The following is a 17,135-nucleotide window of genomic DNA, read 5'->3' as shown; positions in this document are numbered from 1 at the left end:
TTCCTTTAATTTTAAGTTTTGATTACCATTACCATTACTCCAAACTAATACAGTAATATAGATTGAAATATATACATTGAATACAGGAGAATGATATCTTTAAAAATTTAGTGATATGATGACCTTTTGTTTTTTAAGTTTTATGGGACTGCAAACATGCAATTTCCTATATTTGCCGTACAATAAATCCAAATTCTTACAGTATTATTAATCATACATAAAGAATAATAAGTGAAAAACAAAAGTTCTTCAAGACTTCAGTGGTGCCATTTGATAATCCTTTAATTTTCTTATTGTATAGGATTCCATATAAATGCCCATTACTTCCCATTACAACTTCCTACAACAATATAACTTATAATTAAATAAAACATCATTAATAACATGGAAAGTATTTTTCAAGATCTAAGTTATTTCATCTGATAGCATCCTGATTATCTTCTTTAATAAGACTTGTGCTCTAATTAATTGTGGTCTATACATAATTTCATGTTATCATAACATAACATGGTTGTTTTATTCTATAAACTACAGACAACATTCCTCCCAAATTCCAAATGCAAAATAAAAATATTGTCGTGTAGAGCATTTATTTGCAGAAAATGAGAAATGGCTGAAATAACAAAAAATATGCAGAGCTTTCAGACCTCAAACAATGCAAAGAAATCAAGTTCATATTCATAAAGTTTTCATGCATCTTGGCATGTTCTCCTCCACCAGGCTTACACACTGCTTTTGGTTAACTTTCTGCCTTTACTCCTGATGCAAAAATTCAAGCAGTTCAGTTTGGTTTGATGGCTTGTGATCATCCATCTTCCTCTTGATTATATTCCAGAGGTTTTCAATTTGGTAAAGTCAAAGGCAGTGTTGACAGACTAAAATAAACATCAGATTTGGTGAGAAGATTTTGGATTTGGGCCACTTCTTTTACCTGTTAGCTGAGTAACACTCCTGAATCAAGCTGACCTGGTGAAAAAAAGGAGGAAAAGTCCTGATCAGACAAAATGAGGGTTGCCCTTTCCTACGATGGCCAGCAGTTCCACACTTCTGAGAGGATGTTTCTATTTCTGCTCAAACACTGCCGACTCAATAATTCATGGCCGCCTTGCTGTACTCACAACTCCTGAGAGAGGGCAAGAGCCTGCGCTCGCAGCCGAGGAGGAGGAGGAGGAGGAAGACGAGTGCCCGGGTCCAGGAGGCATCCTCCATCTTACCTGATACCCGTTTAGATTGTTTGAGGCCAGTGCTTCCAGGCCAGGGGCCAACAGCACAGATACCAACCAGAACCTGGAATTACTTAAAGGAGAACTCCGGTGTAAAACTGACTTTTGATGTAGTAAAACATAATAAAGAGTACTAACCTTTGTTGAATAGCCTACCTCCGTGCCCTCGCAGCTTTCCGAGATCCAGCAATTTTGTGCAGTTTGTCCAAACAGGGTAGAATAGGTTTTAATGGGGCATATTTTGCCCCTGCAGATAAATCTCTTTTTACACGTTTATCCAGTCTCAAAGTAGCTTCACACTTCATTGGTAGAATCTGAAGAGCCCTAACAGTTAAAATGAGGCATTAAGAACTTTAAAAGTGGCCAAGAAGTTTATTAAAAACTACTGTTTGTAACCCGTAGTGTAACCTACATCTCTGGGCGTTGCCATCTTAAAGTAAAGTCCTGATCAGTAGAATGACGAGCACATAATGTTGCAGCAATTTGCCTCTGTTTTGCCGGCTGAAGCTGTAGTCCCAGCACAGCGCACACATCCCACTTCCGTCAACATTATGTGCTCGTCACCGTACTGATCATGACTTTACTTTAAGATGGTGGCGTCTGGAGATTTAGCCTACATTATGGTCCGTAAAAAGTGTTTTTTAGAAAGCTTCTTGTGCAATTTTAAAGCTAATAACGTCTCGTTTTAAATGTCAGGGCTCTTCAGAATCTACCAATGAGGTGTGGGGCCACTTTGAGCCTGGCTAACAGTGTAAAAAGTGGTGTAAACTCTGCAGAGGCAAAATATGCCCTGTTAAAACCCATTCTAGCCTGCTTGGACAAACTGCACATAATTGCTGGATCTCAAAACGCTGTGGGAGAACCAAGGTGGGCTATTCAACAAAGATAAGTACTTTTTATCATGTTTTACTACACCTAAAGTCAATTTTACACTGGAGTTCTCCTTTAAAGCATCTTTTCCACTTCTGGGCTGAATGGTTCTGACCACTGAGGGGAACCGTTCTGGAGGCAGGAGGCTTTTTCTCATCACAGTTAACTAACCATACAAAATGCTATTTTTGGGGAGTGTCCCTCTTGGTGAGAGATCATTACCAGATAGAAGCATTCTGTGAGAGGCCTCCAAAGATTTGTGTCCATGTAAAAAAAAAACACTAGAAATAAACAAAAATAAACAGTAGACTAGCGCTTGTCGCATCATTAAGGCTCTATGGCGTATATTCAGTCTCAATGAGTAGCAACATGGCTTCTATGAGTGGCGCACCATTCAGGCAGCGCGAGCAGCAATAGAAAAACAGTGGGGTTTGAGATTGAGGTAGAACTTCTCTTTATTTCCCACTGAACAGCTCTGTACAATACAATTAGCCACAGCACTGCTAACACACTCCCTCTGTCTCTGTAATTAAAGATTTATTTAAAGGGACAACTTGGATGTGTTCTTTCTTTTTTTACTGCACTGCCAAGGTATCGTACTGGGACTCGGTATCGGTATCAAATGGAGATGTGGTAGGGACATCCCTAGTTTGGTATTCAGAGAGTGTAGTCTGTGCACGATAATGATGTGCTAATGTGCTAACCTCAACCTTTAGCTCACAACAGAACATTACCCTGCCCCAGATACAACAACAACAACAGAAACAACAGTGAGAAACAAACTAATTAATTACACTGCTTTTCTGTCATTAACTGTACGGGAAAGTGGTGGATCAGTGGTTAGAGCACCTCTATAGAAATAGAAGGTCTTTAAATGTGTGTGTTTGTGCGTTTTTGTGTTTTTACTGCATGAACAGGTTAAAGAAGGAGGTCAATTACCATCTGGGTCCAACACAATTATGGTTAATTAATTCTCTGACTCTTAAATATTAATCAGTTTTGTTCTGAGACCTAAAACTAACTAAATATATATGCTAAAAGTCCAACCTTACTTCACCATAAACAAACGAATCCCCCCCAAACACACACACACACACACACATCCACACACACACACATCCACATACACAGCAGATTTTCATATATGCAAACCTGGTGTCCACGCCGACCTAATAGAATCAGATTACAGAGCCACACTACATTAGGAAAATCTTTCTACACTAGGGGTAATGGTGAGGAGAAAAAATGAGATGTAAGCTAAAACTGTCGCTTATTCCCATATTGATCCAAAAACACTGAAAATTAAGATTATACATTAGTTTATTATATTCATACATTTTTCAGCACATTGCTCACTCTACCTCACTGTACCTCACTCTGCCTCACTTTGCCTCATTTCACTTTTCTCAACCTTATTCTGCCTCGCTCTACCTTACTATTTTATTCTGTCTCCTTCTACCTCACTCTCTCATTCTACCTCGCTCTACCTAATTCTGCCTCACTCTGCCCTGCTCCACTTCATTCTACCTCTCTCTGCCTCATTCTACTTCAATCTATCTCACTCTGCCTCATTCTGCCATGCTTTACCTCACTATCTTACTCTGCCTCCTTCTACCTCACTCCCTCATTCTATCTCGCTCTACCTAATTCTGCCTCTGCCCTGCTCAATTTCTATCTATCTTACTGTGCCTCATTCGACCTCATTCTATCTCACTGTCTCCTTCTACCTCATTCTGACTCACTCTAGCTCACTCTGCCTCGCTGTACCTCATTTTTCCTTACTCTATCTAACTCTGCCTTGCTCTCCCTCACTCTACCTCACTATCTTACTCTGCCTCCTTCTACTTCACTCTCTCATTCTACCTCACTCTACCTCATTCTGCCTCATCCAACCTCATTTTATCTCACTCTGCTTTACTCGCTCACTCTGCCTCACTCTCTCATTCTACCTTGCTCTACCTCATTCTGCCTCACTCTAGCACACTCTGCCTCCTTCTACATTACTCTGCCACACTCTAGCACACTCTGCCTCCTTCTACATTACTCTGCCACACTCTAGCACACTCTGCCTCCTTCTACATTACTCTGCCTCACTCTGTCATTCTACCTCATTCTTCCTCACTCTCCTTACTGTACTTTATTTTATCTTTTATCTATTTTATCTTTGAGTTTGCTATTTTATTTGTTATTCACATGTTATTACAACTTTTTCAATGGGTTTATAAAAAATATCATTTATCGTACAGCCCTATTTTATAGTAAAATAAAGCTTAAAAAAGACACTGGAACTAATTGAAAGCTGCTGTGATGCTGAAGAAAAAAAAAGAAACTTCACATGAAGCATTGCTCTTTAACTCACGAGTGCCAGTTTAGGAGGACACACCAGTATATAGATCACGTTAAAAAGAGTGTTAACAGTCTATGGCTGCAGTCATAGCTACCTTGTTTGGTATGGGCTTTTGGATTTTTTTATTCTATTGGGACTCTGTGCAGGCCAATCAGGTTCTTCCACACCCAACTTCCTGCTCACGCTTGTCTTTATTGACCTTGTTTTTGCACTAGTGTGCAGGAAGGGGCCAATCCCAAACTGTTGGGAGCAAGAAATTGTCCAAAATCTCTTGGTTTGATGAAGCAGTCACTGAAACTAAGGAGTATAAACAGTCCAGGTAATACACAAAAATCCAATATCAGAGAGTAGGCAAAACTTGAGAATAAACAATCCAGGAGTCATACACAAAAGGAAACACAGGCAATATAGAAGCGCTTTGTAAAGTGGTAAACCAAACAATACTCGGCCCAGGTGTGCGTGTGAAAGGGCTATTTATACTGTGAAAAATAAGTATTCCGGACTTCCGGGGGGTGCACTGAGATCAGGTGGATGTGTGATGTCAGTGCGTGGTGCGTTCTGGGTAGTGTAATTCAGAGACTGGAGATCGCAGGGAGCACTGAGTGTGGGAGAGACAGGAACGCTATCAGCACCAGACCTGACACCCACACCATAATCCCCCCTCCACCAAACTCTACACTTGATACAATTCAGTCAGTTAAGTACTGTTCTCTTAGCAACAGCAAAGTTTTTTAATGTGCGTGAAATGAAAACTAACTGAACTAAATATGGTATACGATGTAAAAAAACACATTAACCTTGGTGTTTTTTTATGTGTGGAATTCCCCTAAAAACATTGAATTTGGTGAAAAATTATAATGCATTTGGGCAACCTTCACCTGCTATATAAATACAGCCTTAGAATAGTGTGTGTGTGTGTGTGTGTGTGTGTGTGTGTGTATGTTTGGGTAAAGAACTACTGAGGTTTCTAAAACAAACCCTGATCCCGCCCCCGGGTAATGAATGCTGCTAATGAACATCTTTGAGGTTTGGTTGCAAATGTGCATCTGCAAAAAAAAAAAAAAAACTTACCACAGTTAGTCACACACACACACACACCCAGAACACCAACCTCCTGCCATGCCGACTCCCTGCACACTCAAACACAGATCTAAACCCCGGATTCTCTGCCCGGCCGTGTCTGGGCACTGCTGATGCGCCGATAGCACCGCTGCATATTTCCCAGCGGACGCTCCGGCTGTGGAAAGCAATTTGACCTGCAGAATCATACAACCATCCGGCAATCACTCACTATACGTGCCCTCGTTTATTCCACCCGTCCACCGGCACACGCCAACACGCCCTGCCATCTCCCTCAGACACATCACACTCGTCAGCACGCAATTTCACCTTCATCAGGAGCGCTCAGCCTGTCGCTGAGAGGTGTCAGGATGGTCCTGCAGGAATTCTCCAGTATAAGCCCTGAGAACACGCCTGACAGCAAGTCTTTACCACGCTGCTGCAAGAGTGAACCAGCTTTAGAGAACATCAGAAAAATCCCATTAGAGCTGATAAATATAGGTTAGAAGTAACATTAGGTAGTGTGATCACTTCAAACAGGAGCTCCACCCTCAGTGTCAGCTGCTCTTCTGCTCTATTCTACTATTTAAACTTATAAACATTTAGATGCATCCCACCTGTGAAGCTGAGATCTTGTGCATAAATAAAAATTTAATATACAGCTCTGGAAAAAAATAAGAGACCACTTAAAAATGATGGGTTTCTTTGATTTTACCAAATTGAAAACCTCTGGAATATAACCAGGAGGAAGACAGATGATCACAAGCCATCAAACCAAGCTGAACTGCTTGGATTTTTGCACCAGGAGTGCAGGCTTAAAGGTATCCAAAAGCAGTGTGTAAGAATAACCAGGGTTATTCCACCTGAAAGCTCTGCATCTTTTTTTTTATTTTAGCAATTTCTCATTTTCTGCAGATAAATGCTCTAAATGACAATATTTTTATTTGGAATTTGGGATAAATTTTATCCATTAGCGGTGTGCCATGACATATTGTACACAATAATATTGCCAATATTTTTGAATATCGTGAATTATATTATACCCTGAAATATCGTGCCATATCACTCACCCCTAATTATCACATCAGGGTTCTACTTGTTCTTTTTGCTGTTTTTAGACAAAGAAAAATTCCCATTATATATCTACTAGAGAAAGATTTTATCTGTCCAGTATCATTTATTTTACTTTAATTCAGGATATATGGAGATATTTGGAGTGCACTATTATATATATATATATATATATATATATATATATATATATATATATCATGACATTCTGGATCATTGACATCTGTTACAAATCTGATAAAATTCTTGTATTTTTTAATATCTCAGTTAGGGGTGTGCCATATCATACTGTATGTAATACTAAAAATTAATTTTCATTTTGTTGCAGTAGTGTAATCTTGAAATATTTTTTTTATTCGGTGTTTTGTCATATTGCCAAGAGATTGTGATATTATTTTAGGGCCATATTGCCCTCCCTGATGGTCCATAGTTTATAGAATAAAACCACAATGTTCATTTTACTCAAACATATACCTATAAATAGCAAAAAAAAAAAAAACAGAGCTGTATATACTTACTATATAATTATTATTGCATTTTTGTATTTTTTGGACTGCTGAACTAATGTGGGCTGAAACAGCACAGAAGTGTAGTGAATTAAGTGTTTGTGTCATTAAGCATTTCAGTCACCGTCAATTACCCTCCCCTCTGGGGTAATATCTGCACACACTCCGCTTACTGCTTAATTGTTCATAAACAGCAGGAGCTGGAAACAGCCTTACATCTTCATTTGTAGTGCAGATATGTGAGTGGTTTGGTTTAAAATATATTAATCACGTTTGAAATAATGTTTACTAAATATCTTTAAAAAAAATTGCTTAATTTTACACCATTATATTTATGGCATATATGGGAGAAATAAAGATGTTAGCTTAGTCAGCATCCACACTGGAGAACTATTATTACCCTAAGAATAAAACTGTAGCAGTGCTGGACAGTTTCAGCCAATGACTGGCTGATTCACCTCAAATGTGTTAAGGAATGATACCAGTAGTCCATCCTTCCTGCTTCCTGCAGTTACACCAACACTGCTGCTCCCTGTACAACCACGATCACACACACACCTATACACGCTATACGCTATACACTTACACTATACACTCAGGCTGCATTCCACCTGATTGTTTTTGGTCCAGACGTTCAAATTTGCAGTTTGGTTCTAACAATAATAGCAATACATGTAAAAGTGCCACAGCACCACAGTCCTGACCAAAAAGGTGGTCTCGGTTCGGACCAACTGAATCATAATTCAATTTGTTTATTTTCTTTATTCTACATGATTATGGCTTACAGCCAATGAAAGCCCAGTAATTAGTGTCTCAGGAAAATAGAACATTTTATATAAGCAATTGGTACTTTACGCAGTGTGGGCAGTGTGCCAATTGCTGCTGGAAAAAGAAATCTGCATCTCCATAAAAGTTGTAAAAAGAGGGAAGCATTAAAAAATGTATTTATTCCCATAGCTACTTAGTAGAGGTATGTATATAACTTAATTTTGGGAGATTAATTCACACCCTTACTCCTCCCACTCTCCACCCTATATAAACCGTCACTTCCTCTCTACCTGTGTGTCAAACAACCTCGCACCCACCTCCTCCCCATCTTCCTCCTTCTTTAATTCTCTCCCTTTTTCTTCCCGTATCTGTTTCTGTGGAGGGGCTTCAGCTTCACGATTTTCCAGCAAAGCTGCCCTGAACTCTTTCCTTCTCTTTTCAGTCAAGGTTGTGGGGAAACTACTAGCAAACCAGCTGTAAACTGTTTACCAATTAATTGTTTGTTGCTTTTTTGTTTTACACAACATATGATTTTTCAGGGCTTTTTTTACATTATACAAAAAAATGAAGAGATCACTTCAGTTTCTGAATCAGTTTCTCTGATTTTGCTATTTATAGGTATATGTTTGAGTAAAATGAACATTGTTGTTTTATTCTATAAATTACATACAACATTTCTCCCAAAATCCAAATAAAATTATTGTAATTTAGAGCATTTATTTGCAGAAAATGAGAAAGAACAAAAAAGATGCAGAGCTTTCAGACCTCAAATAAAGAACAAACAACAAACAAAGAAAACAAGTTCATATTCATAAAGTTTTAATTTCAGAAATCAATATTTGGTGGAACAAACCTGTTTTTTAATCACACTTTTTAAGCATCTTTTGGCATGTTTTCCTCCACCAGTCTTACACACTGCTTTTGGATAACTTCACGCCGCTCCTGGTGCAAAAATTCAAGCAGTTCAGCTTGGTTTGATGGCTTGTGATCATCCATTTTCTCTTGATTATATTCCAGAGGTTTTTAATTTAGTAAAAAAGTTACTCATAATTGTAAGTGGCCTCTTATTTTTTTTCCAGAGCTGTATATGTGTTTCAGTGTGTGTGTGTGTGTGTGTGTGTGTGTGTGTGTTTGTAAATGTGTGAATGTCAGTTGTTGTACTGGGGGTGTAGTGCACAGGCATATCCTCTGATCTGCCTACAGTTTACCACTCCAGTGGTTTAGATTACGGTGACTCACAGTCTCTTACTGCACACACACACATTATACACACACACACACACATTATACACACACACTGTATAAGGGCTAAAGGTTCAAATGTTAAGTTTGTTCCATACGAGGTCCTAACCAGACAGAGGCGGCTGATCGGTGATGATAGTGTGTGTAACTGTCATTTCCATCCTCGGAGATAGATGAGACAGTGATGAGGCGTATCAGGCGACGCTATGCTAACTCTAGCAGGTTGTGTATGACATTAGCCTCCGCCGCTGTGATTACATAATGCTGGAATGAATAAATGATATGCGTGGTGCCAGGCGCTGGGGAGCCCTGTGTGATGCAGGAGACGTCTGTGAGTTTCAACAATCTCCTACTTAAATCTCAGCCGAGCCTCAGCCCACGCACTGCGCCGCACCGTGCCACGCTCCCGTACGCCTGAAATACACGCCCTGAGATCCTAGCATAAACCTCACCACACACCATCATACCACACGCCTCCTGTCTGCAGCTTTAAACAATAAACAAGCACATTCACTCACATTCATTTACATTCACTCAGAATCTGCAGCTGTGGCTGTTCGGGAAAATGTAATTGTTTTTCAGGTTTATTCATTACGGGTAGAGCTGGATGATATGCACAATATTTATCTCAATACACCTGATCACAGTTAAAATGCAGCACTAGCAAAAGATCCTTCAAAATTATAACTGAATCACTGTCACATAGGGGTGTGATGAGACACTCATCTCACAAGACCAGAAGAGACGAGACATGATATTGAGTTCAGGAGAACAAGAAATCGCATCTTGTCTCGTTCTAGTGAACGCAATATTATGTTTCATCTTGTTATGCTGAACCCAATGTAATGTCTTATAACATTCTCCAGAACCAAATATTATGTCTCATTTCATTGTCGTCAACACAATATCATGGCTCAACTTGTTCTCCAGAACCCAATATTATGTCTCATCTTGTTTTCATGAACCCATTATCATGTCTCATCTCATTCTTGTGAAAGCAATATCATGTCTCATCTCATTCTTGTAAACCCAATATCATTATTGGGCATCATTAGACATGACATTGGGCTCACGAGAATTAGATGAGCCATAATATAGGGTTCACGAGAACAAGATGAGACTTGACATTGGGTTCAATACAAGATACGTTTGGTTTATGTCATGAACTCACATGGGAATGAGATAAGACATGATATTGGGTTCAGGAAAACAAGACAAGGCACAATATTGGGTTCACAAGAACGAGACAAGGCATTTTATTGGGTTCAGGAGAACGAGACGAGATTAAATTTTAACAGTATATACATTTTTTATTTCAAAGTTGAAATATATGATTGAAACTTACAATATGCAAAACTGCAGGTGATTTTTTTTGTTTTTTATATACTTATTTTCTAATTTTTCCCATTTTCTCCACAGTTTACACGGCCAATTACCCAACCCACTCATTAGGACTATCTAAGGTGAAGACTAACACATGCTTCCTCTGATACATGTGAAGTCAACCACCGCTTCTTTTCGAGCTGCTGCTGATGCAGCATTGCCGAGCAGCCATCGCGCTTGGAGGACTCGGTTCCAATACATCAGCTCACAGACGCCCTGTGCTGCAGACATCATTCTAGGAGTGATGTGGGGAGAGAGCGCCATCTACCCACCCGGAGGGAAGCTGGGCCAATTTTGCTCCTCTGAGCGCCGGCAGCTTGATGGCAAAGCTGCATGAGCGGGGATTCGAACCTGCGACCTCTCACTCATAGTGGCAGTGCTTTAGACCGCTGGACCACTCGGCACCCTTGCTGCAGGTGAATTTTAAAATATTTTTGAAGTAATCATCTTGTAATTGAGGTTATCCAACACCCAAACACAACAACTTCTCTCCTATATGATCTAATATGAGTCTCTTCAGACCTTAGAACTGTTTTCACAATTCATTTTTCTTCCTCTATTGTTTAAAGGGTGATGATTGCCTGCCTCAAATTTTGTCATTTCAAGTTTAATTCATGTGATCCATAGCACCTTTTACACCTGCTATTCTGACTCCAGCTAAACATGGTAGTTGTGAAAGTAGCTTTTTTTTTCCAAGAGTAGGCAGTAGAGTGTACTTTTAATAGTCTGATTTATAACTGGAATGTGAGAACGATCTATTTTTTACATAAAGTATTAAATTATTAAAAATGATAAAAAAGTGTATAGTATTGTCACTACATAAATCTCAGCCTATTAAATATTATGATGTATTAAAACATCTGAATTAATTGCTAGAGCTTACCAACAGCTTTGATCATCATTATTATTAGATTTGAAAAAGAAATGTGTCACCCCTCACCCCCTCATGGCTCACCTCATAAACTCCACCTGTGCCAATACAGTGATGGAATGAGTCCTTAGCTAGAGTTTGGGATTCCCCTGAGGGGGCGTGACGAGACGAGTGGGCGGGATTAGTAAAGCTGATGTTGTACTGGAGGGTTCAGATCAGATTCTCTGGTTATAAACGGCACAGTATTACGTTTTTAACTCAGGAAAAGTTCAGAAATCAGTATTCACTGGAATAATCCCATTTTCACTCACAGCTTTTATGTGTTGGCATGCTCTCCACCAGTCTTTCACACTGCTGCTGGGTAACATTATGCCACTGCTGGCACAAAACTTAAAGCAGCTCGACCTTGATTGATGTTATGTGGCCTGAATAAAATTATTTGAATACATCATGAAGACATACTGGTTTAATCATAAATCAGTGTGGTCTCTGTCTGTATTTAAAGTTGATGTCCGTAATTTTTAGGATTTGGGGGATTTAGGTCCATCTCTGGTGAGAATGGGTAATTGCACCGAGCAATGCTTAAGAATAATTTTAAACTGGGCTCCTTTTAGAGCGAATGAATCCGATTCCAGGTTATGTTCAGTCAGAGAGAGAGAGAGAGAGAGAGCACTCAGTCATACTCAGCATCACACACAGAGCTCTCTCCACCATTCAAATGCCAATCTGATATTAATCCTGGTTTTAGCGCGGACTCTATCGCGTTCCTTTTTGGCTTTGGAGCTTGATTCGCTCCTTTGTGTCTTTGTTTTTGCTCTGGGTGAATGAGTCCTTCTGAAGTCTCCATTGCTCCACCATTCGCTCACGTTCAGTAAAACTGAGCCGGATCCTCTTTCAGAGGCTGTACACGTGACGTAAGTACATAAAGACGTGTGACGTGGCCAGAAAAAAAAATCGACCCAACACCCGAGTTTTTAGAATAAATATATTAGGCTTAGCAGGGATGATCTTTCCAGCACACTGGTACCATTAAACACATTTTTTTAGATTAGAAGCAAAAGACTTTAACAAACAATATCATATTAATATAATATGAGTAAAAGAAAAGATAACTTTTAAAGTACACACTGCTATCTAGTGGGAGGGGCTTAAACACAACATTAAATGACCACTGTCTGCCACCACCATCTATATTTAAACTAATAATAAAAAATCTATAATGAAGACATGTGTCCATATGTGTCTCTCTCCCTCTTACTCTCATCTTTCTCTCCCTCCCTTTCTCTCTCTCTCTATCTCTCCCTCCATCTCTCTCACTTCTTTTTCTCTCTCTCTTTGCTCCTTTTCTCTTCTCCTTCTCTCTTACTTTCTCTCTCCATTTCACTCTTTTCCTCTCTTTCTCTTTCCTTCTCTCTCACTTCCTCTCTCTCTCCATCTGTTTCTTTCCCTCTCTTTTTTTCTCTCCCTTACTCTTTCTCCCTTACACTCTCTTGCTGTTTCTCTCCCTCTCTTTTACTTTTTATTTCTCTCTCTCCCACTTATTTTTCTCTTTTTCTCCCCCTCTACCCCTCTCTTTCTTAAATTCTCTCTCTATATCTCTCTCTCTGTATCTCTCTCTCTCTCTCTCTTTCTCTCCACATGCTGTATGAGAGGAGACTTGTGATGTGGTGTGAAGGTTCAGTCGTGGGTTAATGGTACACTCATTGATTTTAGAACAGCTTAAAAGCCGTGCTGCTTTACGCCTGACGGAGCTGGTAATCCCAGGTGAACTGGATCAACTCCTCGTTCTCTCTCTCTCCCTTAATTCCTTATGCATGGTCCAGACCACAAAGAGGGAAAAACTTCAATGACACATCACTTATTAAAAACAGCACGTATATACACATATACACGTCAGGTTTACGTCATCCTTCATAACTTCAGACCTCCTGACCTCTCTGTCAGCATCTGGGATAAATGTAAATGTCTATAGACATGGAATTCATAGCAGAGTTGCCCGAAGGAAGCCTCTGCTCTCAAAAAGAACAAAGTTGCCTGTTTAAAGTCTGCCAGAGAGCACTTGGACAAACCAGAGACTTCCTGGAAGTCCATTTTCTGGACAGATGAATCCAAGAGTAAAGTGTGGTGATAGAAATGTGAAGGTCTGAGCCTGTTTCTCCAGACCTGTAAGACTCCATATTATCCAGGAAATCAACAATTTCCAGGCCTATCAACAAATTCTCCTGCCATCAGTCAGGGAGCTGAAGCTGAGACAGAAACAAGACAATGATCCAAAGCATTCCAGCAAAACTACCAAGAAATGGCTTAAAAGAAAAAAACATTTGAATTGGCCCAGTCAACGTTCGGACCCCAATACCACAGAAATACTGTGGCAAGATATGAAGTGGGCAGTACATGCCAGATGTCCCTTCAATCTTCGTCCCAAAAATCACATAAAAGCAGATGTGGGGGCACTTTTGTGTTGTTAAAGAAAACGTTAGGTTTGGTAAATGCAGAGCTATGAGCCAAAGAGCATGGCCAACTCTGCTCTCTCTCGGACTCTGGCTGCTGATGTAGAAGCAGTATAATCTGGGATTTGAACAGGCGATCCTTGGGACATTTCACTGGGAAACCCAGTTGACAGTAAAGCTCTGCACTGGACAGTTTTTAAATCCCACTTTTGTAGAATTCACTCACTTACCCACTGTCCCCGCCCACTCATACCAAAAATGAACAGTATTTTTTATACCCCCACTCGCAGCAGTCCTCCCAGCCGGCCACCAACATCAATAGATATTCATTTCAGGTTAAATATTGGTCATGACGTCAGATGACAATTATTTTTACGTCAGGATAACATAGTGTTATGTGCCTGCAGGCATAAATACTTCCTAAATATCCTCTATAAACACATACCTACCTAAAAACACATCACTGATCATTTATAGATTTCACCATTTCTGCAGCACAATAGCTCACAGTTCATTTATTGTACATGTAAGTCCTCCCACCCCCACCTCACTTCCACGCATCATGTTAAAATTTAGCCCCATACCACAAAGTATAGTGAAGATACTCACAAGTCCTGCAGGAATGCAGAATTCCAATATACAGCCATATAACATCTGAATCCGACAGTTCATTATTGACTTTATCAGTGCCATCAATCATCCTGACAACCTGCTGTCCTGCTGACCTTGTGACAACATCTTAACAACAGACTGACTACAGCCTATTTCATGATGAGATTTTAGACACATGCCTTTACACTCAGTTGCCAAACGTCAAGTTAGTTTTAAGTCATACTAAAATACAATTGCTAACTGAGACGAAATATGCAAATCTGACCATTGCGCAGTAATTATTTATGTTGTTTTGGTTGTACTGGGAGAAGAAGTCTTGGAGAAACGTATGTGTTTACTAGGGCTGTGCCATATCATATAGTATCGTATGTAATAATATCACCAACATTTTTGAATATCGTGCACAAATTATTCAATAGCTTTACCTAGGATCTCCGTTGGATTCTGCGTTTTACAGAGACTCTAAGACTAGATCAGTAGCTGAACTGCACTTAGCAGGACATTACACACATTGTAAAGTAACATGAAATTGCAAAAACTGTTATTAGTGCAAATATGTTTCTAACTGTTGTCCGTCTCGCTTCGCAGTGCTAACTTTATTTCTCCCCCTGTTAAAGTTAGCTAGCTCTCTGCTAATGTTAGCTAGCTCTACGCTAACCTTAGTCCAATCCTCAGTATTGTTAGCTAGCTCGCCGCTTATGTGAACTCCGCTAACCGTAGTTCTCTCCCCAGTAACATTATCTAGCTCGCCGCTAACCTTAGTGCTCTCTAGAGTAACAATAGCTAGCTCGCCGCTAATGTAAGTTAGCTCTACGCTAACCTTAGTTCTCACCCCAGTAACGTTAGCTAGCTCTCTGCTAATGTTAGCTAGCTCTACGCTAACCATAGTCCACTCCTCTGTATTGTTAGCTAGCTCGCCACTTATGTGAACTCTGCTAACCGTAGTTCTCTCCCCAGAAATGTAAGCTAGCTCCCCGCTAATGTTAGCTAGCTCTACGCTAACCTTAGTTCTCCCCCATTAACGTTAGCTAGTTCTTCACTAATCTTGGTTCTCTCCCCAGTAACATTATCTAGCTCGCCGCTAACCTTAGTGCTCTCTAGAGTAACAATAGCTAGCTCGCCGCTAATGTAAGTTAGCTCTACGCTAACCTTAGTTCTCACCCCAGTAACGTTAGCTAGCTCTCTGCTAATGTTAGCTAGCTCTACGCTAACCATAGTCCACTCCTCTGTACTGTTAGCTAGCTCGCCACTTATGTGAACTCTGCTAACCGTAGTTCTCTCCCCAGTAATGTAAGCTAGCTCCCCGCTAATGTTAGCTAGCTCTAAGCCAACCTTATTTCTCCCCCATTAACATTAGTTAGTTCTCCACTAATCTTGGTTCTCTCCCCAGTACCGTTAGCTTGCTCGCCGCTAACCTTAGTTCTCACCCCAGTAATGTTAGCTAGCTCCTTGCTAATGTTAGCTAGCTCTGCGCTAACCTTAGTTTTCTCCCCAGTAACATTATCTAGCTCCTCGCTAATGTTAGCTAGCTCTACGCTAACCTTAGTTCTCTCCCCAGTAATGTTAGCTAGCTCGCAGCTAATTTTAGCTAGCTCTATGCTAACCTTAGTTCTTTCCCCAGTAACGTTAGCTAGCTTGTCATTAAGGTTAGCTAACTCTACACTAACCTTAGTTCTCTCCCCAGTAAAATTAGCTAGCTCGCCGCTAATGTTAGCTAGCTCAACACTAACTTTAGTTCTCTCCCCAGTAACCCACCGCTAATGTAGTATATGATTTCCCACTGGCATTAAACGCACCATCAAAAAATGTAATACCTACAGCAAATTTACAGTAAATGTAAGACAATTTAAGACTTTTTAAGGACCTGCAGGGACCCTGTTTATAAATGCATATATAAAGGCTTATATCAGGAGTCATTAAATGCTTATGTATGTAGGAGCCGTTCTGAATTACGAACACAGTTCTTCAGTGTGTTAATGTTCTCATTAATTACTCTCAGAAGAGCGTGAGTACAGCACTGTTTACCGCTGTGCTCAGGGTGTAATAATGTTGTGCAGTTATTGATGTTATTGATGATGTCGGCAGCCAAGCAGAACAGAATGTATAATTTATGAACCTGATTTCACAGCTAATAGAGTTAATGACAATCTGATTAGAATTCTCACGTCTCCATTGATACTACAGAACCGGGCTTTACGCTCGGCCGGCAGAGTCAAACAGCAGAAACACACCCATTCATCTCAGAATCCAGCAGGAGCAGTGCTGCCTTTAAATCCACCTCACTACACAGATGATCCCCCTACCAGTCCAGATTCCAGTCCACGGTTTCCGCTGGACCATAAACCCACCAGCTACAAATCTTACCATAAATCATAGACTGTATATAGCTGGACAGAGCATCATCTCTCAAAAGTGAAGCCACCACAGGTCGGGCGCCCCCTGCTGTTCGGCTGCAGAAAGCTGTGTAACTCCACCCATCCCCATAGGTTTCAATGGCAAAACAAATGACAAAATTCAATCACGTTTTTTTCTAATATACTGTAATTCTACCTCCATTATTTAAATGTAACAGCTAGTGTAACCTCTGCTTATATTGTCAAATTTTTATATCCCCACAGAATTCGGTTTTTAAAACGTTATTCAGCTCTACTCAAAAAAGGTGTGGTTATGGTAAAAGAGTTGCTTATGGGCGGGGCCAATAACAGACCGTCAGCTCCGCTCCGCCCCGCTTTA

The 17,135-nt window shown here is 40.1% G+C and overlaps 1 protein-coding gene across 1 annotated transcript in view; it reads right to left on the bottom strand.

Moving 5' to 3' along the window:
• Positions 1–17,135, bottom strand: part of LOC103038476 (uncharacterized) — a 107,892-nt gene that overhangs the window by 66,363 nt on the left and 24,394 nt on the right. The window lies entirely within an intron of this gene.

This window comes from Astyanax mexicanus, chromosome 13 (genome assembly GCF_023375975.1).
Source record: "Astyanax mexicanus isolate ESR-SI-001 chromosome 13, AstMex3_surface, whole genome shotgun sequence".
Taxonomy (NCBI): domain Eukaryota; kingdom Metazoa; phylum Chordata; class Actinopteri; order Characiformes; family Acestrorhamphidae; genus Astyanax; species Astyanax mexicanus.
Note: the sequence above shows the minus strand (reverse complement) of the source record. Positions and strands in the feature narration are given on the sequence as shown.